Source organism: Muntiacus reevesi, chromosome 9, assembly GCF_963930625.1.
Source record: "Muntiacus reevesi chromosome 9, mMunRee1.1, whole genome shotgun sequence".
NCBI classification, from domain to species: domain Eukaryota; kingdom Metazoa; phylum Chordata; class Mammalia; order Artiodactyla; family Cervidae; genus Muntiacus; species Muntiacus reevesi.
In genome coordinates, this window is record NC_089257.1 from 56719865 (window position 1) to 56746063 (window position 26199).

A 26199-nucleotide genomic window follows, 5' to 3' on the forward strand; every position below is an offset into this window, starting at 1 on the left:
TTCCTAACTTGGGAATCCCCAGGGAATCTGACCTTGAAGGCCAGCAAGATTTGATTATAGGACTTCCACAGGACCAGGGGAAACAAAGCCTCCAATCTTGGAGAGCCCAAACAAACTCTTACATGCACCAAGACCCAGAGGAAAGGAGCAGTGATCTCCAGGAGACTGAACCAAAACTACCTGCCAATACTGGAGGGTCTCCTGTGGCGACATGGGTCGGCAGGGGCTCACCACAGGGATGGGGGCACTGACAGCAGGAGTCCTGAAAGGCCCCCCGGCCTAAACCACCTTGTGCATTGCGATTATTGCTCAGTCATGTCCGACTCCCCAACTTCATGGACTATAACCCGCCAGACTTCTCTGTTCATGGGGATTCTCTAGGCAAAAACACTGGAGTAGGTTGTCATGCCATCCTCCAGGGGATTTTCCCAACTCAGGGATCGAAACCAGGTCTCCCACATTGCAGATGAATTCTTTCTTGTCTGAGTCACCAGGGAAGCCCTCTTAGAGGTCCCCATTAACCCTACCATATGGGCCAGTAGACCCCAGGGTTGGGTCACCTCAGGCCAAACAACTTATAGGGAGGGAGCGCAACCCCACCCATCAGCAGATAATTTGATTAAAGCTTTACTGAGCAAGGCCTTGTACATCAGATCAAGACCTAGTTTTTCCCACTGCCATTCTCTTCCATCAGGAAGCTTACACAGCCTCTTAGCCTCCTCTATCGAGGGCAGACAGAAGCAGGAACCACAATCTCACAGCTAGAACAAAAACAACATTACAGAAAGTTAATCAGGATGAAAAAGCAAAAAGTTATGTCCCAGATGAAGGGACAAGATAAAATCCCAGAAAAACAACTAAATGAAGCGGGGACAGGCAAACTTTCAGAAAAAGAATTCAGAATAGTGACAGTGAAGATGACCCAGGGTCCAGGGAAAATAATGGAGAAGACACAAGAAATGTTTACCTAAGGCTTACAAGAACTAAAGAACAAACAAACAGAGATGCACTAGATACACTAGAAGGAATCAATAGCAGAATAACTGAGGGAGAAGAACATATAAATGACCTGGAGGACAGAATGGTGGAAATCACTGCCACAGAACAGAATATAGAAAAAAAAGAGTTTAAAAAAATGAAGACAGCCTAAGATACCTCTGGGACAACATTAAACACACCAACATTTGCATTGTAAGGGTTCCAGGAGAAGAGAGAGAAAAAGGACCTGAAAAAATATCTGAAGAGATAATAGCTGAAAATTTTCCTAACACGAGAAAGGAAAGTCAACCAAATCCAGGAAGCACAGAGAGTCCCAGGCAGGGTAAACCCAAGGAGGAACACATCAAGACACACAGTAATCAAACTGACAAAAAATAAAGACAAAGATAAAACATTAAAAGCAATAAGGGAAAAATAACAAATAACATAAAAGGAAACTCCCATAAGGTTCAGCGAATTTCTCAACAGAAACTCTGCAAGCCAGAAGGGAATGGCATGATGTACTTAAAGTAATGAAAAGGAAGAACCTACAACCAAGAATACTCTACCCAGTTAAGACTCTCATTCAGATTTGATTAAAAGCCTTCCAGACCAGCAAAAATTTAGAGAATTCAGCACTACCAGACCACCTTTACAACAAATGCTAAAGGAACTTCTCAAGGTAGGAAACACAAGACAAGGAAAAGACCTACAGAAAATAAACCCCAAACAGTTGAAAAAATGGTAACAAAAGCATATATGTCGATAATTACCTTAAATAAATGGATTAAATGCACCAACCAAAGGACACAGACTGGCTGGGTGGATGAAAATATGTGCATGTATGCACGTCCACTTAGCACATCACTCTGCTTGACCTCTGCCCCAAATTATATGTAATTATTTTATAGTTAGGTTAATCAAGCCCCCATTATGGCTTGCAATTGTAATTACCTTTTTATTTTTTGTCTGGCTATTGATTGTGAAAACTAATAAACATCTACTACTGTGAGTATGCAACTATTACTCACTTAATACCATTGTATAATGATTGGTCAACAGAAAAATAACAGAATTCTGTTACCAAAACTACCATTTAATAGAAAAAACTGTAATCACTTTTTAAAATCCACCAGATATATCAGAATTACCTTGGAATTTTTTGAAAAATACAAATGCCCAGATACCACTTTTTTCTTCTCCAAAGCTCCAGATATCTTTCAATGAACAGTCATGTTTAAAAAGAACTGGGCTATATGATGATCTTTTACTTTTATCTAGTTTGTTTCACTTTTTCTGTTTCATGTTCAGTGCTCCCATTTCATTTAGTTTATGTTTTCCAATTCTTCCATCTCCTTTTTTTATGTTCTTTCTCAAGCCTTTATCAAGTGTAGTAAAGCTTTTATATATATACATATAAACAGTATGTATAATATATACCTCAGAAAACTTGCAAATTTTTGCCTAAATAAAAAAATTTATGACATGCAACAAGCAACAATGATTTACTGCATAGCACAGGGAACTATAGTCACTATCTAATTGATTCATGGAGGGGGAAAAAAAATCTCATAATAAAAAATCATGTACTTTCATACTAGGCACTATACAAATCTGTCAAAGACAAAAAAAAAACGCAACACAATGTTCAGGGGTTGGATAAGGTTGGCTGGAGTACCACAGTTCAACAGAAATAGAATGCAAGTCACATATGGAATTTAAGATTTTTATTGCTACATTAATTTAAAAAAAGGTGAAATTAATTTTAATAAACTGTTTAATCCATTATATCCAGAATATTATTATTCCAATATATAATCAATATGAAAAATATAAATGGGATGTTTTACTAAGGACTACCTTATCATCCTTTGCAACTTTTCTATTTTTTAAGTATATAATTTCCAATTAGCCTTTTACAATTAGAAAACTTAACATTTCATAGAGAAACATGTTCACAACTGATCACACAGGATAAATTACAAAAAGATTAAATATTTAACTGTTTTAAAAAAAAAAATCATAGGGGGCTTCCCTGGTGGTCCAGTGGTTAAGAATCAACCTTGCAACACAAGGGACCCTGGTTTGATCCCTGATCTGGGAAGATCCCACACACCAGGGAGCAAGACAGCCTGTGTGCCAAAACTACTGAGCCCACACGCCTCAGCAGTTGGAGTGCCTGCCGCCCAGGCGCTGCAACACGAGAAGGCGCTGCAACGGGAAGCGCACACACAGCAAGGAGAGCAGCCTCCGCTTGCCACAACTAGAGAAAGCCCACATGCTGCAACAAAGACCCACAACAGCCAAAACAATAAAAATAAATAAATCTCAAAAAAAACACTTAAAATGTAGAATCATAAAACTGAAGAAACACCGAATTCCTACGTAACATCAACATAAGAGGCTGCTGTTAGCAATATGATTCAAAAACCTAGAAGTCACGAGAGACTATTCAAATACATATTTTAAAAGATAACTTTTGTCACTTAAGCACCACTGAATTTATTCATCTTTTCGATAAATATTACTAGGTGTATGTTATGCACCAGGCACTGTTCTAGGTGCTGAAAAGTTACATAAAAATAACGTAACCATTAAGAATGTCAATGAAAGAACAAACTGGGGAAAAATATTTGCTACTTATATCACACAGAAAGAACTACTTTCATAACATAAAGCCCATAAAGAAAAACAACCTTATAGGAAAATGTACAAAAAGTTTGATTAGGCTGGTCATAAAAAGTAAAGACACTTAACTTTACTCATGTTGAGGTAATAACAATTTTATACTAAACCTAATTTTATACCAAACTGATAACAAACATAGAGAGAGGGGAAAAAATTCATCATACCAAAGCTTGTTAGATACATGTAACAGCAGGTAAAGGAAAAATTATAGTTTTAAATGATGCTAGAAAAGTAGAAAGGTGAAAACTTAATGAACAACTGAACTGAACTGAGACAGCACAGAAAGGCAAGAAAAAGAAACATGACAGGATCAAAGAGGAAGAAACAAAATACCATTTTCTGATAAAGCAAAAAATCCAAAGAATATGCAGATAACTAATAGAATTACATGTCAGAGCTTAGCAAAGTTGCTGGAAATGATATTGAAATTAATTATATTTTCATATACCCACAAGGAATGGTTAGAAAAGGCAATTTTCAAAAAAGCAATATTTATTTATTTATTTTTTTTAAAAAGCAATATTTATACTAATAAGTTCACACACATGAAACCCACTAATACATGTAATTCACAAGTTGTAGGGAAAATTATAAAAGTTTACTGACAAATTTTGACTATTTCAATGTAGTGGATATTTTCCCACATTTACAGATTTGAAGACAATTTTATAAAGATGCCACTTCTCCTGAAACAGATTTACAGGTTCAATGCAGTCCCAATCAAAATGCAGTCTGTTAATATAAAATTTGACAAGATGATTCTGAAATTTATACAGTAACCAAAAGGGTCAAAATAGCCAAGACTTTCTTGAAAAAGAACAAAGTAAAAGGACTTGCGCTATCCATTAAAGACTTACTACAAAGCTCATTTTACTAAAGATAGTATGGTATTTACGCAGGAAGAGATAAATCTAAATATTATGTTAACAGCCCAGAAACAGACACATATACACAGATGCCTGATTTAAAAAAAAAAAAAAAAAAGAGGCATTTCAGAGCACAAGAAAGAACTGTCTTTTCAATAAATGGTGCTAGAACAAATGCAGGAAAAATGAAATGGACTCCTCCTGAACTCCTTAAGCAAAAAATCAACTCAAGGGAAGCCAAATACCAAACTTTGAAAGGAAAAACTATAAAGTTTTTAAAATCAGAGAAAGGGAAATTTTCTTAAGTAAGATATGAGAACAAACCACAAGGAAAAAAGTAATAAATTAGACTACAGTCAAACCCAGGACTTTCACCCATCAAGACACCAAGGAGATCTGTACACCTGAAACTAACACAACATTAACTAACAACATTAACTAACACAAATCAACTGTATTTCAAAAAAGAGAGAGAGAGAATGATAAAAACAAGCCACAGAAAGGAAAATATTTTTAACATGCAACCAAAGGATTCAATGGAATAGGAAATGGCAACCCACTCCAGTATTCTTGCCTGGAAAATTCCAGGGACAGAGAAGCCTGGCAGGCTATATAGTCCATGGGGTGGCAAACACTAGGATAACGACTGAGTGACTGAGCAACCAAGGATTCAAATCCTGGATTAAATAACTCCTACAAATTAAAAAGAAAAACAGATGATTTAAAAGAAAAACAGACAAAGACAAAAAGTTAATGAAAAAGAAACCCAATAACCAATAAATACATGAAGAAAAGGTTAAATCTTAGAAGTAAACACAGAAATGCATATTAAAACCTCAGTAAGATACCATGACACATATATAACCCTGGGGGAAAAGTTTAAGTCTTATAATACTAACAAGAATGTAAAACAACCGGGAAAACAGACACTTTGCTAGGACGAATGTAAATTGATACAGTTGTTTAACAAACATGGATCATATAGAAAAGTTAAAGATACCCTTACTCTAAGGCCCAGTAATTACATTCCAGTGTATATATTTTAGAGTAACTCACACATATGTGCACAAAATATATGCATAAGAATTTTAAAATAACATGGCCCATAATAGCCCCAAACAGGAAAAAACCACCCTAATTTTCACCAATCCAAACATGGAAGAAAGAGAATACGTTCATCATCTATTTCTACTCACATCACTCCAAACACCAAGTATGTGGGGTTTTTTCCCACTCTGAAGAGTTCTCCAACTCTCCATACACCAACTGGCTGTTCTACAATTCAATTCAGACACCACCTACCCAGAGTTAATGTCAGAATCCACAGGTTTACAGGCACAGTAGTTCCACAATGATTGCTCTCACTGCAGGAGCCAGTTTCAAGTACTGGATTCCGAGGTTACCCACATTATTGCTCAACCTGGGTTCAAATCAGGGGTTCCCAGGATCCCACCTCAGGTTTGATAAACTGCTAGTAAGGTTCACAGAACACAGGAAAACAGCTTACTTATTACCATTACCAGTTTATTACGGAGTAAACTATTCAGGAACAGCCAATGGAAGAAATATATAGGACAACGTTGGTGGTTAGGGAAGTGCTTGAAGGTCCCATGGCTTCTCTGGAGGTACCATCCCCCCAGCACCTCAATGTGCTCACTAACCTGGAAGCTCCCTGAACCCCATCATTTTAAGAACTTCTTAGTTCAATGCAAGTTACTCAGTCGTGTCTGACTCTTTGCAACCACACGGACTACAGCACACCAGGCTTCCCTGTCCATCACCAACTCCCACAGCTTGCTCAAACTCATGTCCATCGAGCCAGTGATGCCATCCAACATCTCATCCTCTGTCATCCCCTTCTCCTCCTGCCTTCAATCTTTTCCAGCATCAGGGTTTTTTCCAATGAGTCAGTTCTTTGCATCAGGTGGCCAAAGTATTGGAGCTTCAGCTTCAGCATCAGCATCAGCCCTTCCAATGAATATTCAGGACTGATTTCCTTTAGGATTGACTGGTTGGATCTCCTTGCAGTCCAAGGGTCCAAGGGACTCTCAGGAGTCTTCTCCAACACCACCGTTCAAAAGCATCAATTCTTCAGTGCTCAGGTTTCTTTACAGTCCAACTCTCACATCCATACATGACTACTGGAAAAACCATAGCCTTGACTAGATGGACCTTTGTCGGCAAAGTAATGTTTCTGCTTTTTAATATGCTGTCTCGGTTGGTCATAGCTTTTCCTCAAAGGAGCAAGCATCTTTTAATTTCATGGCTGCAGTCACCATCTGCAGTGATTTTGGAACCCAAAAAAACAGTTTCTCACTGTTTCCATCATTTCCTCATCTATTTGCCATGAAGTGATGGGACTGGATGCCATCTTAGTTTTCTGAATGTTCAGTTTTAAGTCAGCTTTTTCACTCTCCTATTTTCACTTTCATCAAGAGGCTGTTTAGTTCCTCTTCACATTCTGTCATAAGGGTGGTGTCATCTGCATATCTGAGGTTATTGATATTTCTCCCAGCCATCTTAATTTCGGTTTGTGCTTCATCCAGCCCAGCATTTTGCATGATGAACTCTGCATACCAATTAAATAATCAGGGTGACAATATACAGCCTTGATATACTCCTTTCCCAATTTGGAACCTGTCTGCTGCTCCATGTCCGGTTCTAACTGCTGCTTCTTGACTTGCATAAAGATTTCTCAGGAGGCAGATAAGGTGGTCTGGTATTCCCATCTCTTTCAGAATTTTCCACAGTTTGTTGTGATCCACACAGTCTAAGGCTTTGACATACTCAATAAAACAGAAGAAGATGTTTCTCTGGAACTCTCTTGCTTTTGTGATGATCCAAAGGATGTTGGCAATTTCATCTCTGGTTCCTCTGCCTTTCCTAAATCCAGCTTGAACATCTGGAAGTTCAGGGTTCACATACTGTTGAAGCCTCGCTTGGAGAATTTTGAGCATTACTTTGCTAGTATGTGAGATGTGTGTAATTGTGTGGTAGTTTGAACATTTTTTGGCATTGCCTTTCTTTGGGATTGGAATGAAAACTGACCTTTTCCAGTCCAGTGGGCATTGCAAAATTTTCCAAAGTTGCTGGCATGCTGAGTGCAGCACTTTCACAGCATCATCTTTTAGGATTTGAAACAACTCAGCTGGATTTCCATCACCTCCACTAGCTTTATTCATAGTGATGCCTCCTAAGGCCCACTTGACTTTGCACTCCAGGTGTCTGATTCTAGGTGAGTGATCACACCATCGTGGTTATCTGGGTCATAAAGATCTTTTTTGTATAGTTCTGTGTATTCTTGCCACCTCTTCTTAATATCTTCTGCTTCTGTTAGGTCCATACCATTTCTGTCCTTTATTGTGCCCATCTCTGCATGACGTGTTCCCTTGGTATCTCTAATTTTCTTGAAGAGATCTCTAGTCTTTCCCATTCTATTGTTTTCCTCTATTTCTTCGCACTGATCATTTAGGAAGGCTTTCTTATCTCTCCTTGCTATTCTTTGGAACTATTCATTCAGATGGGTATATCTTTCCTTTTCTCCTTTTCCTTTAGCTTCTCTTGTTTTCTCAGCTATTTGTAAGGCCTCTTTAGTCAACCATTTTGCCTTTGTGCATTTCTTTTTCTTGGGGATGGTCTTGATCACTGCCTCCTGTACAATGTCATGAATTTCTGTTCATTGTTCTTCAGGCACTCTGTCTATCAGATCTAATCCCTTGAATCTATTTGTCACTTCCACTGTATAATTTTAAGGGATTTGATTTAGGTCAGATCTGAATGATCTAGTGGTTTCCCCCTACTTTCAATTTAAGTCTGAATTTTGCAATAAGGAGTTCATGATCTGAGCCATAGTCAGTTCCTGGTCTTGTTTTTGCTGACTGCATAGAGCTTTTACAGAGATTTTTTTTTTTCCCAGAGATTTTATTACATAGGCATTGTTGATAAAATCACTTGTCATTGATTAGTTCAGTTTCCAGCTGTGGAGAGTCCCTTCCCCAGAGGTCAGGGGGTGGAGCTGGAAGTTCCAACCCAGCAGTCACACCTTGGTCTTCCTGGCAACTAGCCCTCATTCAGAAATTATCCAGGGATCCCATACAATAGTCATCTTATTAGTATACAAAAGAAATTGATCTGGAGATTTCAAGAGTTTTAGGAGTTGCATGACAGGAACTAGGGACAAAGACCAAATATTTACTTTTCTTTATATTGTAATTCATTCAACAGAATTCTGTACATCAGTGCCAAAGAATGAATTAGAACTATTAAAAAATGGATCAGGGCTTCTGTGGTGGCTCAGAATCAGTTGGTAAAGAATCTGCCTGTAAAGCAGGAGGTTACCTGCAATGTAGGAGATCTGGGTTCGATCCCTAGCTAGGGAAGATTCCCTTGAAAAGGAAATGGCAATCCACGCCAGTACTCTAGCCTGGGAAATCCCATTAAGAGAAGAGCCTGGTGGGCTACAGTTCATGGGATTGCAAGAGTCAGACAGGACTTAGCTACTTCACCACCACCATTGCTAGGAATTGTACAAGGTGCAATGGATATACTATGAAGAGGCACCTGAGAAATACAGTTCCTATCTTCAAGGAGTAATAGAATTAAACCCAAGGCAAGTGTAGCCAATATCACAAGAGTCTCTAAGAAGTGTGAGGGAAGGATTTCTGTGAGAGTGACAGTATAGCTGACCTCAGAACAAACTCTTAAAAAAAAAAAAGAAAAGATAAAACTTAGAAAAATAATGCTAAACAAAGTGAAAGTGTTAGTTGCTCAGTCTTAACTCTTTGCAATCCCATGTGCTGTAGCCTACCAGGCTCCTCAGTTCATGGGATATCCCAGGCAAGAATACTGGAGTGCGTTGCCATTCCCTTCTCCAGGGTATCTTCCCAACCCAGGGATTGAACCCAGGTCTCCTGCATTGCAGGCCTGATTGTTGACCATCTGAGCCAGAGGGGCAAAGGGAGAGACAAAAATACAAAAATTTCATCCATATAAAGTTCAAAAACATGAAAAACTACACTGTCTAGTGTTTAAGAATGCTTATATAACAGTGTAACCTCAAAGAAAAGGAAATGATTATCAAAAGTTAGAATAGAGGTTACTCATGGAAGGAGGGAGAGATTTATAAGGGAGAAGAACACAGGGGACTACCAGAATACCAGCAGTATTTTAGTCTATAAAGTCACAACTGGTTACACAAGAGTTTGTTTTACAATTACTATTTCTTAAATAATGATATACGATTTGTGAACTTTTTTCTGTTATTTCACAATAAAAAAGAATCCACTTCCCACATATTTAAAATATTGAACTTTCTTTTCTATATTACACATGGCATGTGAAAAATAAACAACATCTGCATTATGAATTGCATGTGAGTTTTTTTCCTTACCCCCACACGGCAAATTATATGAACACAAGAAGTTCACCTTTTTAGTGATGCCATAAAAAAAAAAAATACAAGTAACAGCTATACTATCCTTTTTCATTTGCCAGTCTACTAGGCTAAATTAAGGACACTGCCCTAAGTCATTAAGGGATATGGGGAAAGTGTTAAGACATAAAAGAAAACAACAAACTATAAAATATGGTTTCTCAAATTTTCACCATCTGTGAATCACTTCATAGGCACTGCACACATAACATGATCAATGCACTTAAAAAATATTAACTGCATTTAAAAACACATGGTAAGATATTCCTATCAGTGAGAGGGATGACTGTATACCCTCACAATTGTATGCAAGTCCAGTATATTTATTTTGTTTATTTGAATTAAACTACAAAATCTTAATTCAATTATAGCATGTCAGGAAGGCAGTAAAGTTTGGTAGTGGCTCTATGAAATAGTTATGGATATGTGTATAAAAGCTTAGAGGATCTACTTTCAAGTATTTCTGAATTTAGGCATTTCTTCATTGTATTCTTGCTACCATCCTAGACCAACCATCATCTCTTGCCTGCGTTAGTGAAATAGCCTCCCAATCTGTCTCCATCACCCTTCTATCCTACCCCTTCACACTATTCTCAACACAGCACCCAGAATGATACTGAAAAAGGTCATCTCACCCCTATGCTGAGAACTTGCAGTTGTTCCTATCTCACTCAGAGAAAAGATAAAATCTTTGTAAAAGTCCACTAGGCACTCTAAAATCTAGTCACCCTTTCGTCTCTCCTAAAACTCACCTCTCTGCTACTGTCACACTTATCTCCTTGTTCCTCAAATACATATGCTTCTCACTCAGAGCTGTTGCTCCTCTGTTTCCTCTGACTGGACTGTTTTTCCCCTGGGGAGCTGAATGGCTCCCTCTTCACCTCCTTTCAAGTCTTCCATTGAGAAAGTAACATATGATTAAAGTCTTCCCTGATAACCTAGTTATAATCACAATGTTCTCTAACTCAACTGCCTATGCAGTTTACTAATTTTCTTCTTAGCACATAGCACCATCCAATATACTGCATATTTTACTTATATTATTATCCATGTTTCCCCACTAGACTACAAATTTCATGAAGCTAGAATTTAACTGCTGGATTCATATTTGTATCCCTAAGCACCTAGAACAGTCTTGGAACAAGCATGAAGCAGTTCTTCACTGGGGAGTGTCTTCTGTATTCTTTAACATACTCAAGTGTACACAAAAATATACTCAAAACAAACATTTTAACCTAAGAGAAAGATTTTTAATCCACTCTTGTTGCATTTGTTTTCATTTAAAGTACTTAGAAATCATCTCAAATGTGCCAAGTAACAAACCATGAATTTCTTTCTCTGAGCAAAGAAAATCATGTGTACATATTTTCAGAACTGTTCTTCGGAGACACATGCTTTTTAGACAGACTGAAACACATTATTATTTTAAGTACATGTGGGATATACAGTTCATGTCTGCTTGCTGACTTAAAATATTGGCCTTGGGCTCAACAGAGCAATTTAGAGATGACCTTTAGTTGTTATCTATGTAAAACTAAAGGCCTGAAGTCATGAAAGTAATTGAGACTGCACAGAGATAATGTACAGGGTGAAGAGAGAAAAAGAGAAATCATGAGGGCCACAAATACTTAAACAGAAAACAAAAGGTCAAAGGAAAATAACAGATAGGTATAAAGACTGGTAACAGAAAAATAAGGAAACAGGATGTCCTAAAATGGAGAAGTTACAGAGATCGATACAGGATGAAGACTGAAAAAACTCTAGAAGACCTCATTTGGGATTATCTTAACAACTTTATTGATATGTAATTAACTTATAAAATTCATCCACTTAAAGCAAACTGTTATTTTTGATATATTCAGAGTTGTGTGACCATCACCACTATCAGACTTCAGAACATTCTCATCACCCCCCAGTGTAACTCTTACCCATTTGCAGTCACTCCTCATTTCCCACTCTCAGATTCTCATCAGTGATTTAGACAGGTATGAAAACTGAAAAAGTAAGGAATTACACATGAAAAGGGCATATTCTTTGAAAGGGAACTAGGTAGACAGGAGGAGGTATCAGGAATGGCTGTTGAAAATGGGAAGCAATTTCAACATGTGGTAGGTTGAAGAGGATTCAGGGCACAAAGACTGAAAGGCACAAGAGATAGAAGATAAATATTAATACTAGCTCAGATACTGGGTATAGATGAATAAGAGAATCAGAAGCATAGATGCGTGGGTCTGACTTGGAAAGGAAGAGTTACCTTAGGAGACAGGCGACAGAGGTAAGGAATTACTAAGTGAATACTTAAAAATGGAGGACTGGGAAGAGTCAATGATAGAAAGTAAACTCAGATGGTAAAGAACCTGCCTGTGGCAACCCAACCCAGCATTCTTGCCTGGAGAATCCCATGGACAGAGAAGCCTGGTGGGCTACAGTTCATGGGGTCACAAAGAGTCAGGTGTGATGAGCGACTAACACTTCCATCTAAACCTTGGTAGAGTTTTAGATATTTCAAGCTTTACTATTTTAATATGAATGTGATAAATATGTAATATAAATTTTCTCTTACTAGAATACACAAAGTGGCAAGAGACTGTCACTCTCACCCCAACAATGAAAAACAAGCCAAAAATGCTTTAAAAAAAATTGCTTTAAGACATCAGAGAGCAGAGAACATTAAAAAACCAAATGAATTAAATTCCAGAAAGTGATAAACCCTTCAAATCAGGCCCATCACTACTCTCAACCCTAACACAGCAGGGAGAGAAGGAATGCACTGTAGACAGGATAAAGTGAAATAAGCCAGACTTCTAACAATCACATGGAGGCTAGCATGACAGGTTAGAATTCAGAGGATTGATAGAGGCAAGGCAGAGTGGTCTAAAGTACTAGATAAAGAATTACAAGAAACCCCAGACATGGAACAAGTCTATAGCCACTCATCAACTCTTTCCCATGGGGAAAATACTAAATACTAAAATGCATAGGCAGCACACTGAAAGCTGGAAGCAGGACAGAAAAGCTGAAAGAGATTCCCCTGGTGAGGTGTGTGGGCCTCCCTGAAGTACAAGGCAGTCACTTGCCAAAAAGGACTGGGGAGGTGAGCAGGGAGAAATCCATCAGAGCTCTCCAAGTTTCCAGCTACCAATAGCTCTGGACATGGCAGAGAGCTAAGAAAAAGCCCTCCAATGCATCCCAGACTTTTACATTCTCTAAGACAGCTGCCCTCCAGAGGCTGGGATAATGGAAACAAAGCAGAGATCCAATGAAACACAGAAAGCAAGACTAGACAACAAAGAGACTTCCAGCAACCTAAAAGCTGGCAGCAAGGCTACAAAACCAATCTCTGGAATTAAGCCAATACTCAGATCTCAAATTCTACTAAAAAGAAAGTTATGATTCTGCTCCGAACTATTTCAATGCAGTGGTGAACCGAATCAAATTAAAAGCTGCAACAAAGCACAGACCCCTCTGACTTATAAATCAGACTATCAATTTAGTGGCCTGACAGAATAAAGAGTATTTTGGAGGTAAATATTAAGGAAGTAATAAATAAATTTCAGGATCCAAATTTAGATAAGCTGTCTGGCATATAATCAAAGACTACAAGACAGACAAGAAAATGTGGTCCATGGAAGAGGCAGTCAAAATAAGCAGACAGAGATAGGCCCAAATGTCGAAACTGTCAAATGGGAACTTTTAAAGTAATCTGGACGAAAATGCTAAATTTACCAGAAAAGGTAGATGATACACATGAAGCAGGGGAGAATTTCAGCAGAGTAATACAAATTATTATTTTTTTTAAAAAAGGAAGAACCCAAAAAATATATTAGGAAAGAAAAATGTGTCAGAAATGAAGGATTAATTAGACAGACTTAACAACAAAGAAGACTGGTAAACTCAAAGACAAATCAATAGAAAATATTCCAACTAAAAGAGAAAAAAAGAGGAGGAGAGGTAATAGCATGCCTGAATTCTACCGACAATGTCAAATGGTCTAACATACATGTTAGCCTCCAACGATTAAAATAAATGGGAAAAAAAAAAAGAAAGTGAAAAGTGGAAAAAAAAAAAATAATAATAACATACATGTAATTGGGGGCTTCCCTGGTACCTCAGCTAGTAAAGAACCCACCTGTAATGCAGGAGACCTGGTTTCAATCCCTGGGTTGGGAAGATCCCCTAGAGAAGGGAAGGGCTATTCACTCCAGTATTCTTGGGTTTCTCTGGTAGCTCAAATGGTAAAGAATCCCCCTGCAATGCAGGAAACCTGGGTTCGATCCTTGGGTTGGGAAGAGCCCTTGGAGAAGGGAATAGCTACTGAGCTCTCTTCTCCAGTATTCTTGCCTGGAGAATTCTATGGACAGGTGAGCCTGGCAGACTATAGTCCATGGGGTCGCAGAGTTGGACACAACTGAGCAACTTTCACTTCACATGTAATTGCAGTTCCAAGCGAGGAAAGACTGAAAAGAACAAATTGGAAGAGAAAATGACCAAGAACTTTCTATAGGTGAAGCAGGTCATCAATCAAACAAATTTAAGCCCAAATAGGATAAAAATACACCAGAGAATTAACCTAATGGGGTTGCAAAGTAATGTAGATTAAACTACTTGAAAGAAATGGCTTCAGTTTTTACTAACATTGTCAAATCAATATAGTTATCTACAGAACCTGTTCCTAAAGAAACCAGGGAGGTTTCTATAATTATTTCTCTTGTACAATTTAATCATTTTTCTCCAAATTTAGATATGTTAAATGTGTACAGTTATATTTCTAGGTTTAGGGTATGCCACAATCAAACTTCTTCATTTCAACCTAACTTAATTTTACTCTGTAGATTTTTAGTGAATTTTTTTTGATAAAATTAAGAATAAGTTAAACCATCAAGCTCAATTCCTCTCCACCTAGGAATTTTCTCTAAAAAAAAAAAAAACCTAAAATTTCCATCTACCAATATGAACTTTTAGAGTTAAACTTAATATACCTCCAAGGAGGGGAAAAACCAGTATACTCAATTATTAGGTATAGTAAGAAGCTGAAGGTGTGTTTTATGCAGAGACATTCATGTGATCCGATTTGCATTGTTCAAAGATCTCTGTTTGCTCTGCAAAAAACAGATGTAAGAAAAACAAAAACAGAAACCAGGAAATCAATTGACAAACAACTGAACCAGTATAGGAAAGAATTAGCAATGACCTGAATTAGAATGACAGCACTGGAAATAAGTGGCTTCGTTTAAACGAATGAAAATAAGTTTAGACAGTAAATAAAGTGGAGGCAAAAAGCAGCATGATAGAGAATGATTTAGATGGGGGATAATATTTTTAATAGTGGAATGAGGGAAAAGATTAAACTGGAGCCATAACCCTGGACATAAGAAAACAGTGAAGTCATGGGAAAAGCTAAGAGTCTTTCCCCAGGTTCTCCACAAGTTTGAAGATGTATGGCCTTAGCCTGGATTCCACACTTACAATTATGCTTTGCCCAAAGATTAAAAGCAACTAATAAAGGGCTTAATTCTTCCATTTTGACAAAAAGCAACAGCTACATTGCAGTCTAATAAGCACTAGCAGTCATTCTATCACCTTCACCCCTTAACAGCATTCTACACGAGACTCACAATCAGAGCATTCACCCAGAACAACTTTCTGTATCTGCATATGTGTATAACTGTATGTGTTTGGGAGGGGGACAGAGAGGGAAATACTGTTACAGCAAGAGGACCTGTACAAAGACATTTTACTGACAAAGCAGTTTTCAATCTAACCCAGAATCCCAACAGTAGTACTGCTTTGTGAAGATAATTAGTGAACTTTGGACTACTACATTGTTCATTCATTTAACATGAATCATTAAATATACTCTGACATTACCCCAATTCCTACATGGCAAACAACAGTAAGCTTTTTGTGTTGTTACGGTATATGCTTCCATTTCCAACATGGTTTAAGGTAGGAAAAAATACAACTGAGAACCTCCAAATAAGGAATATTAATAATGAAAATGACATGAATACTTCTGAAATTTTTCTCCCAAACTGTCAATTTCTATGGCTAACAAAAACTTGTTTTCACATGACATCAAATGCACGAAAATTACTAGTTTTATAAAACAAAAGTGATAACGAAGAAGAAAAAATGAAGTAGCATTTTTTTTAGTAGACCCAAGCTCAAATATCATACCTCCTTCTTATTAACTGTGTATTCCTAAATAATTTACTTAATCTGCCTTTTTCTTCATTTTCTCATATGTAAAGCACAGATATAGTGTTGTCAGGATCAAAATAATATACATATAATAATATTATATACAGATATAATATATATAACAGGCATTTAAAAAATACATTACATCTGTTCAATTAGTAGAACAAAGGTAGCTTAATTCAGCTACCTGAAAGGTAGCTTAGGAACTTCCCTGATGGTCCAGTGGTTAAGATTCCACCCTTTCACTGCACAGGGCACAGGCTTGATCCCTGGTTGAGGAACTAAGCTCCCAAATGTCTATGAAGTATGGCCAAAAAAAAAAAAAAAGAAAGGTTGCTTACTGCCAATAAGCACATGAAAAGATGCTCAACACCATTACTTATCAGGGAAATGCAAAGCAAAACCACAATGAGATACCATTTCACACCTACTAGAATGACTATAATTTTTAAAAAGGATAGATAATCAACCAAGACCTACTTATATAGCACAGAGAACTACACTCAATATTTTTTAATAACCTATAAGGGAAGAGAACCTGAAGAACATATATATGTGTATGTGTGTGTATAACTATACACTGTTATTTAGTCGCTAAGTCATGTTTGACTCTTTGCAACCCCATGGACTGCAGCCCACCAGGATTCTCTGTTTATGAGATTTTTTTTCCAGGTAAGAATACTGGAGTGGGTAGCCATTTCCTTCTCCAGGGGATGTTCCCCAACCAGGGATGAAATTCACGTCTCCTGTGTTGGCAGGCAGATTCTTTACTGCTAAGCCACCAGGGAAGATAACCACAAACACCTGAAGTCAAAACAAGATTGTAAATCAACTATAGTTCAACATAAATAAATAAATAAAGGAAAAGAAGCATTGACAAGGATGCAGAGAAACTGAAACCCTCATACTTTGCAAACAGGAATATAAAATGCTGCAGCCACATTTTAACTTTTTTTTTAATTGAAGTATAGTTGATGTGTGATATTACATAAGTTACAGGTATACAATATAGTGATTCATAATTTGCTTTTTTCCTAATTATTTTGGCCCAAAAATCCGTGTGGTCTGTGGGATCTTAGTTCCCTGACCAGGGACTGAACCCGAGCCCTCAGCAGTGACAATACAGAGTCCAAACCATTGGACGACCAGAGAAGTCCCCACAATTTTTAAAGGTTATACTCTATTTATAGTTATTATAGAATATTGGCTATACTCCCTGTATTGTGCAATACATCCTTATAGCTTATTTTATACATAATAGTTTGTACCACTCAATCCTCTACCCTCATGTTGCCCTTCACCACTTATTTGTTCTCTGTATCTGTGAGTCTGTTTCTTTTTTTGTTGTAGTCAACAGTTTGTTGTATTTTTAGATTCTACATTTAAGTGATATATGTGTGTCTTTCTCTGTCTGATTTATTTCACTTAACATAATATCTGCCAAGTCTATCCATGTTGTTACAAATGGCAAGATTCCCTTCTTTATGGCCAAGTAGTATTGCATGGTGTGTATACACACACACGCACACACACACACAGAGTATCTTTATCCATTCATCTGCTGATGGACAGTTGAGCTTGCCTCCATATCCTTGCAATTAAGTAAAGTCAAAGAGACAGAAAAGTAGATTAGCAATTACCAGGAGCTAGGAAGAAGGGGACTGGGTAGTTATCGCTTAACGGTAGAGTATCTGTTTGGGGTGATGATAAACTTTGGAAATAGATAGTGGTGATGGTTGCATTAACATTGTAAATATAATGTCACTGAAATATACACTTAAAAATGGTTAAACAAGGCCACTTGGGGGGGGTGGGGGGAGCAAAAAAAATGGTTAAATGACAAATTCTGGTATATACAATTTACAATAAAAAATTATTAGATAGTTATCTTGACAGAAACCTTCACACATCTTCCAGACAAAAAACACATTTCTAGAATCTTGTTCTTGACAGTTAACAAATACAGTGTACATACATAAAAAGTAACAGGGGAAACCAGGTCCAGAGTTTGTTGGGATTCTCTGTACTATCTTAACAATTTTTCTGTAGTCTAAAACTGTTACAAAAATTTGGCTTTTTGTTGAAAGGGTATATTGAATCTCAAAACATGCTAAGTGAAAGAAGTCAGATTTAGAAGGCTACAGGTATAGTATGATGCCAACTTTATATGCCATTCTTGGAATGCAAAACTACAGAAGTGAAAAAGAAAAATCAGTTGCTGCCAGAGACTGAAGGGTAAGTGGGAGGGACCAATTTACAAAGGGCATAAGGACACTTTCTAAAGTGATGCAATTATTTCATATTTTAATTGTGGTAGTGGCAGTTACATACTGTCACTATTTTTTATAATTTATAGCATTGTACACCCAAAACAGATGCATTTTACTGTAAGTAAATTATACATTAATAACTGTCCTTTAAAAAAAAATCTGAACAGCTACAATCTTATGTCATGTATTTTAATATAGGCAGAATTCTAGTCTGATAAATATCATCATGCAATCTAGTCAGATGAAACCAGGCTACATTCTCAAGAAAAAGAGCACTTTGCTCAATTCATGTACACACTAAACAAAAAAGAAAAGTCAGAACAGTTATAAATTACATTATGAACACATATAAAGTGATTTAATAAAATCAATCTGGTTATGGCTACTCACAGCACAATGGTTTTGATTACAGGTAACTCCTTCAGAGTTTATGGGGGCTGGGGTGGGGGGTATACCTGCTTTGCATAATTTCCAAAACCGCAAATAAAACATTTGAAAAAGTATTCCCCCATTCCCTAATTAGACAGGTATTCATGCTTTGTGCTTAGTCGCTCAGTCGTGTCTGACTCTTGCAATCCCATACACTGTAGCGTGCCAGGCTCCTCTGTCCATGGGATTCTCCAGGCAAGAATACCAGAGTGGGCTGCCATTTCCTTCTCCAGGGAATCTTCCCAACCCTGGGATCGAACCCAGGTCTCCTGCATTGCAGTCAGATTCTATACCAACTGAGTTACGAGGGAAGCCCAATGGGATGTATCTCTCCCATCAACATCCAAGTTCTTTTCCCACCTCACAGAAGGTAAGTAACCCTTATCTTTGACTTCCTTCTATTGTCTCTTCTCATTTTCCCCACCCTTTTATCTAGAAGGACTGTCTGCTTTTTCCTCTCACTCCACAGTACAACTTTAACAATACTTAACATCTTCCTGTTTCTCTTAGCATTTTCTGAAAGTAAATTGTCAATTTCAGTTTTTTTATAGGAAAATACTTTTAAAAATTACCTGTTTCAACTAGAATTTCCCATACTGCAAATTTTCAAACCAATTCTTTATGAACACTGCCTATTCTTTTCTCATAGTAAAATTCTTACCAAGTCCCTACTGATTTCACAATAGGAACTCAAATTACTCTGCTGCTCATTAGTCAACAACCTGTCTTTCCGTACTCTTAGCTATGTCTTCCATACTACTCAAGCTCAAGTTTAGAGCGCGTGCTAAGATTTCCTGAATCATCCAAATAATATAAAAATTCTGACCACTGGCCTCTAAATATTTATTGCAGATGTCTATTTATTCTCATCTCCTACTTCACCTGTGTTGCTTTTATCTTTTTAAATGAGCCATGCAAATCCTTCCTTAAAGCTAAATGTCTTCTCTTATCTAAGTTTTCCCCAAGTTGTTCCCTGAACACTGAAATAGCTCTGTCCTTGACACTTCATCACTTTCTTCCTACAATAATAGTTTAAAATCGAAATTCTTTGCTCAAAATAAAAAGCCTTGCCCAGATAACTCTCATCTGTTTTAAGTGTGTGCGCCTGTGCTTAGTTGCTCCTCTGTTCATGGCAAGTGGGTTGCCATTTCCTTCTCCAAGGGGTCTTCCCAACCCAGAGATCAAAGCAAGTTCTCCTGCACTGCAGTCAGACTCTTAACCGACTGAGCTACGAGGGAAGCCCAATTTTACGTGTAACTAAACCACAGTGGTAACCCACTCCAGTATTCTTGCCTGGGAAATCCCATGGACAAAGGAGCCTGGCAGACTGCAGTCCATAGGGTCGCAAAAGAGTTGGGTATGACTTATCGACTAAACAACAATACCATCCCTTACATTTTTCTTTCCCACTAATAATTTTTTAATAACTAAACTACTTTCTGCTATATGTATTGTAGTTGGTCTCCTCTTGAAGGAATATAAGTTCCTTCAAGGCAGGAAGTACCCATCAATACACTCCAAAATCTGTTAAGGGCTATGTATCTAAACATTCGAGCACCATAGAAGAGATGCAATGAAAAGAACTCTAGGCTTAGCATTGTAAGACTGCTATGTTCAAGCGGTATCTCTAATGCGTTATCCAAAACAAGTCACAGTTTCACTGGGTCTCATTTTCCTCTTCAAGAAAATGAAAAAAATACCTGTCCTATTTACTTCGAAGAGAATAAGGCTGGTGGAGGGGGAGAATTACAGGCTCTATAATCATCAATCAACACAAATGTAAGAACGTTATTTACTTTATCATTGTTAGCCATAGTTATCATGACTAAAATAAGCCTTTTTTTTTAAACCAAACTCAATGCACAACAAATTAATCAGCGTTGTACATCATTTATTCATCAATAATGTAACTTCTGTATTATAAGACTAATGAAAGCTATGTGTTTAACAATAGGGTTGTCAATTTTATAGTATATTAATTCATCCTCATGGAGAAAGCAATGGCAACCCACTCCAGTACTCTTGCCTGGAAAATCCCATGGACGGAGGAGCCTGGTAGGCTGCAGTCCATGGGGTCATGAAGAGTCGGACACGACTGAGCGACTTCACTTTCACTTTTCACTTTCATGCACTGGAGAAGGAAATGGCAACCCACTCCAGTGTTCTTGCCTGGAGAATCCCAGGGGCGGCGGAGTCTAGTGGGCTGCCGTCTATGGGGCTGCACAGAGTCGGACATGACTGAAGCGACTTAGCAGCAGCAGCAGAATTCATTCTCAAGGTGAAAAGATAAATACTCTGCTAGGTAATTGCCTTCAAATCTATTAAAATCAAGAGTGGTGCTTAGTTGCTCCTCTGTGCTTAGTTGCTCCTCTGTTTATGGCAAGTGGGTTGCCATTTCCTTCTCCATTCACTTTTGTACCCAAATAGCTGAATTTAAAAATTTAAGAAATCCTGGGCTTCCCTGGTGGGTGCTTAATGGTAAATAATCTGCCTGCCAATTCAGGAGACACAGGTTCAATCCCTTGTCCCGGAAGACTCCACATGCTGCAGCGCAACTATGCCCGTGTGCCACTACTGAGGCTGTGCTCTAGACCCCAGGGATGCAACTACTGAGCCCATGTGCTGCAACTACTGAAGCCTACATACCCTAAGAGCCCATGCTTAGCAACAAGAGGCCACCGCAATGAGGAGCCCTTGCACGGAAACTATAGAGTAGCTCCCACTTGCTGCAAATAGAAAAAAGCCCGCACAGCAACAAAGACCCAGTACAGCCAAAAATATATAAATAAAAGAATTTTTAAATGTTTTTAAGAAATCCAAAAAGCTGTTTAAAATTGTACAAATCTCCATTTTAACTGCCTAAAATGTCCATGTACATTCTCTCATTGTGTTCTGAATCCATCACTTGTTATAAAGAACAGACTGCAGAGACCAAGAGAGATACAAAGTATACATAAAAGCACAAAATAAAGATATTTCAAAATGTGACTGCACCAGATCCAGGGAAAACAGTTCCTTCTAGTCCCAACAAAAACTCTATGAACAACCTGAAAGATATCCTAGAGCAAATCATTTTCAAGTATAATTCCAATCTAAAGGCATGTATGAATACTATCAAAATGAGTAGAAATTATAAATGACTACATTTATACAATTCTCATAGGAGTTGTTTTTCCTTTTCAAGCAAGAATCCAAGACAGAAAAGCAGAATTTTCATACTTTTGAACTGGTTGTCCAGTATGGTATATGCTAAACACAAACAGGGCTTCCCAGATGGCTCAATGGTAAAGAATCCACCTGCCAATGCAGGAGACTCGGGTTCAATCCCTGAGTAGGGACGAGGCCCTGGGGAAGGAAATGGCAACCCACTCCAGTATTCTTGCCTGGGAAATCCCACGGACAGAGGAATCTGGCGGGCTACAGTCCACAGGATCGCAAAAGAGTTGGGGGCACAACTTACCAATTAAACAATAAACACAACAGCTACCAGAGCTTGACAAGTAGTTAGTCCAAAGTAAGATGTGTTCTAAGTGTAAAATGAACACCAGATTTCAAAGATTTACCAAGAAAATGTAAAATATCTTATATATGTGGCTCTCATTTAATATTTCTACTGAACAGCAGTGATTTAGATGTAGTCTAACTCTAACATGAAAGAAACAAGATACCAGAGGTATTAAACAGCTTGGTAGTATCTCAGCAGGGTCTGGAAGATGATAACGTCTAACTTTCCCTCATTAATAAAAAGAATTCATCCTTTAAGACTCAATTTGAAAAAAAAAAAAGACTCAACTTGAGCACCTCCAACCTCATCAGAGGCACTCATTCTCTCCCCATCTCTCAGGTCAGGTGATCACAATCCATCATTCTTAGTATTTTGATCCACCATCCTTACATGCCATTATAATCATACTGTTCTAGTTTGTGTTTATCTCCCCAGATGGACTAGAGAACTTATTGAGGACAAGTACTATCTCACTCGTTTTTCTATTCCTAGAACCACCGCTGTACCAGGCACCCTGCAGCAGGCCCTCTGGATACAGCAAGATCTTCCATAAGATGGACTTTTAGCCTTAGTTAGGTACAACTAACAAATCAAGTAAGTGAACTGTACTGAAACATTCACCTTTATAATTTACATGCCTTAAAATTATTTTTGGAATATGGCAAATACAATAAAATGGGTAATTAATACTATCAAAGAAACACAAGTTACACAGCATAAAAAAAATTGCTTCGCCCTGTTGCTCTGAAAAATTTGGTCAGATGCTCTGATAAGAACTCTGAACTCTTGGGAAATTCAACATTCTTGGTTAGGTATAAGTTCATTTACTGAATGTGCTTACTAAGTGCAAAAACACTGGGCTAGATTAAAGAACGATTCCTGGACATGGGAACTGATGTAGCAATCTTCAATTAATTGAAAATTTTAGAATCATTTACAGCAGAAGGAAGAAACAATGACTTATATGCTTAATATACAACTAATTATTACATCAAGTTATAGTTTCTAGAATTCCTAAATGCAACCATGCCAACATGTATATCCCATGAAACAGAAAAAACTGTAAAACCTATGGATGAAAACAATGTACATATATTGCTTGCCAAGAAAAACTGCAAGCGACATGCATACAAAACAATCACAACAGAAACTTTCCTAAGAAAAAACTGGTTTGGAATCTATTAATTTAGGCAAAATTACTTGAAGCAGCTCTGTATGTGCTTTGTACCTATGTAAAATCACTCTTGAAATAGGTTTGATTTAAATAATCCAGTCAAAATGCTTTTCTGTACTTAAAAACTATCATAATATTAAACAAGCAGTTATCTTCAACAGTACAGACCTCAACTCAAGACCTCAACCTTCGGTCAAAGCTCCTCTGAATAAAAGCATCAGCCCCAGCCCCGGCAGAGTTGCTGAGAGGCGTCTTCTGTGGAAACTTAACCACAAGCCAACCAAGGAGGCAAAGGTACAAAGTCTAGCCTGGAATCAGTGTTCCTGGACCTCCCTACGGCGTTCCTTCTTTTCATAATAAGTCTCCACCACTCTTCTAAGAATAGCTTTCTTTTTTCTGAATCTCTTCTCATCTGTGGCTTTGCTGCTCCAATGTTACACAATTTTCCCAACAGCATCTTTCTGCCTGACACCCACCTGGAAAGATTTTAGGGTACTGCTTTAATAAATAAGCTTGTTCAAAGACAAAGGTCTCCTACTTTACACTCAATTCAACACCCACTGTTCAAAATAAAAATATACTTACAACCCGAACTTCCATCAGACTAACAGAGGGAAAGAAGTAGCACAGGCTCCCTCTTCCACGTTCCTTATCTCCAGACTTTACTCCTCACTTATTTTTCTCCTTCCTCATTTCCCTCCTCAATGCCTGCTCCAACCGCCTCCCCCCCAAAAAAACTCCAAAGCTGCAGAATCTCGTTTTTAAAGCCAAACCATCTAGCGAGGAAAATAAGCATGGGCTTTTATCCTTCAATTATTGTTCCTCCGTCACTTAGGAAGACTTAGGCAAATATTTTTAATCTGACCGCCCTCCCAGAAAGATGATGCGCTAAATACACAGAGAAATAATACTGTCTTCCTGAAGCAAGTGGATTCGCGGCAAAAAAAAAAAAAAAAAAAAGCAACCGGGGAGGAGGGTGTGGAGAAGAAAAAGGATCTGTAGCCCCCAAAGCCGGAGATGGGACAAGGAGGCCAAAAGAAGCGGGGAGGGGGGCGGGGGACGATTCACAACTGAGAAGTTCAACACCCGCACTCGGCAGAATTCAACAATTCGACCAGAGAATAGGACCCGCCACCGCGGCTCCAGCCGGGTCCCGAGAACAAGGGGAAGGCTTCCCCTCGCCCTTTCGGACAATACTAACTCCCAGGAGCCCCCCACCCACCACCCCCGACAAGAGGGTCATGGTGGGATGCGGGCACCTTCGGAGGGGAAGCTGGCAACGGCCGGGATGGAAGCAAGGCCCAGGGAGAGGTGAGTCGGACTGGGGCAGCGCCAAGAGTACGGGATGGAGGGTCAGAAGCGGACAACCGGGGGACTTGGGGCCGCGGCAAGAGACTCTCCCATCCAAGACCCCAGGGGCCCTTCAGCGCCTTTGGAGAGCAGGGTCCCCGGCTCTGGCCCCCGCCGCACCTACTGTTCCTCACCTCACGCTGCCTGAGCCTCTGCCTCCACCACAACCCAAAGCGCCACAGCCTCAACAATCCGAGCCATTTTCCACTCAGTCGCTTCAGCCGCAGCCGAGAGCTTCGGCGGACTCCGCGGCCAGCCAAGCATAGACGTCACTTCCGGCCGGGAAAGCACCGCCTTCCGCATCCAGGCTTCTTCCGGATTGGCTGGTGCGGAGGACCTACCTGAGGTAATGGGCGGGGCTTGGGTGGGTCGCGTGAGGCTCTAACTCCAGTAGCTGCGGACGAGCCCGGCTCCGGGGGTACAGTGCCCAGCATGCTCAGGACGTCTCTCTGTGCAGCCCCAGACCAGAGAGGGACTCCGGGGACCCTAGCCGGCCACCTCTCAAGCCCGGCGTCCAAAGAGCCGCCCAACCACCGAACTACTTTACTGCTCTCATGCCCTCTTCTGGGACTCTGCGCACGCCTCCATCCAGACTGCAGCTCCCAGATTCGTGGTTTTGGCCCCAGGCCTGCGGAGATTAGTTTGTGATTGGAGGATTGAAAGGAACAGGGAAGATATAAAATCGTTCACTCCAGCCAGCGTCTACCGCTTCCTCACAGTGGATCAGGTGCTGCGAAGTGTGTAATTAGTAGTCCGCCCATCACGTGGAGTGCTTTCGCATCACTCGCAACAGCCAGGTGAGAAGGTGGCCCAATGATATCTCAGAACCAGACGGCTCTTTTCTACATCACAAAATATCTTTACGTACAATCTCCATAATGATACCTTCCTCGTGAGAATTGAATGAGCTTATGCTCATAAAATATTTAGTCTTCAAGTGTAACATCAAAAAAAAAATTACGTGACCATGTTAAACAGATAGGAAAATTACCCCCGTTTTACAGACGGTGAAGCTGGCGGCATGATTCAAACTTAGTCCTAGCTCTAATCCATCGTAGTTTTATATTTTAAACAGACCTCCTTCCAGAGATTCACAATCTAATGTGATAGACTAGTTTGCAATTCTCAGTAAAAACAAGAACAAAAAAGTCACCTCCAACAAACGGTGAAAAATTTATCTGAATTTTTCTTTCTTCCCTTTTTTTTTTTTTTTGAGGGAGGATGCTAATTAGATGAAGCCTTTTATCATTGTAATATACATGCCTATGCCTCCCAGGAAATAAGACTGGCTGGAGTTGCTCCTCTAT

General features: G+C 38.8%; 1 protein-coding gene across 2 annotated transcripts in view; it reads right to left on the reverse strand.

Moving 5' to 3' along the window:
* PIK3C2A (phosphatidylinositol-4-phosphate 3-kinase catalytic subunit type 2 alpha) overlaps positions 1-25148 on the reverse strand; it is a 104862-nt gene extending 79714 nt beyond the window's left edge. Inside the window, exon 1 of one of the 2 annotated variants that reach the window (XM_065943880.1) lies at positions 25027-25148. The gene's annotated coding sequence lies outside the window, so the exon portion shown is untranslated. Of the gene's footprint in view, positions 1-23710; positions 23927-25026 lie in introns of those variants that run through there. The other variant, XM_065943881.1, reaches the window with a different exon arrangement.
* Positions 25149-26199: the final 1051 nt, after the last annotated feature.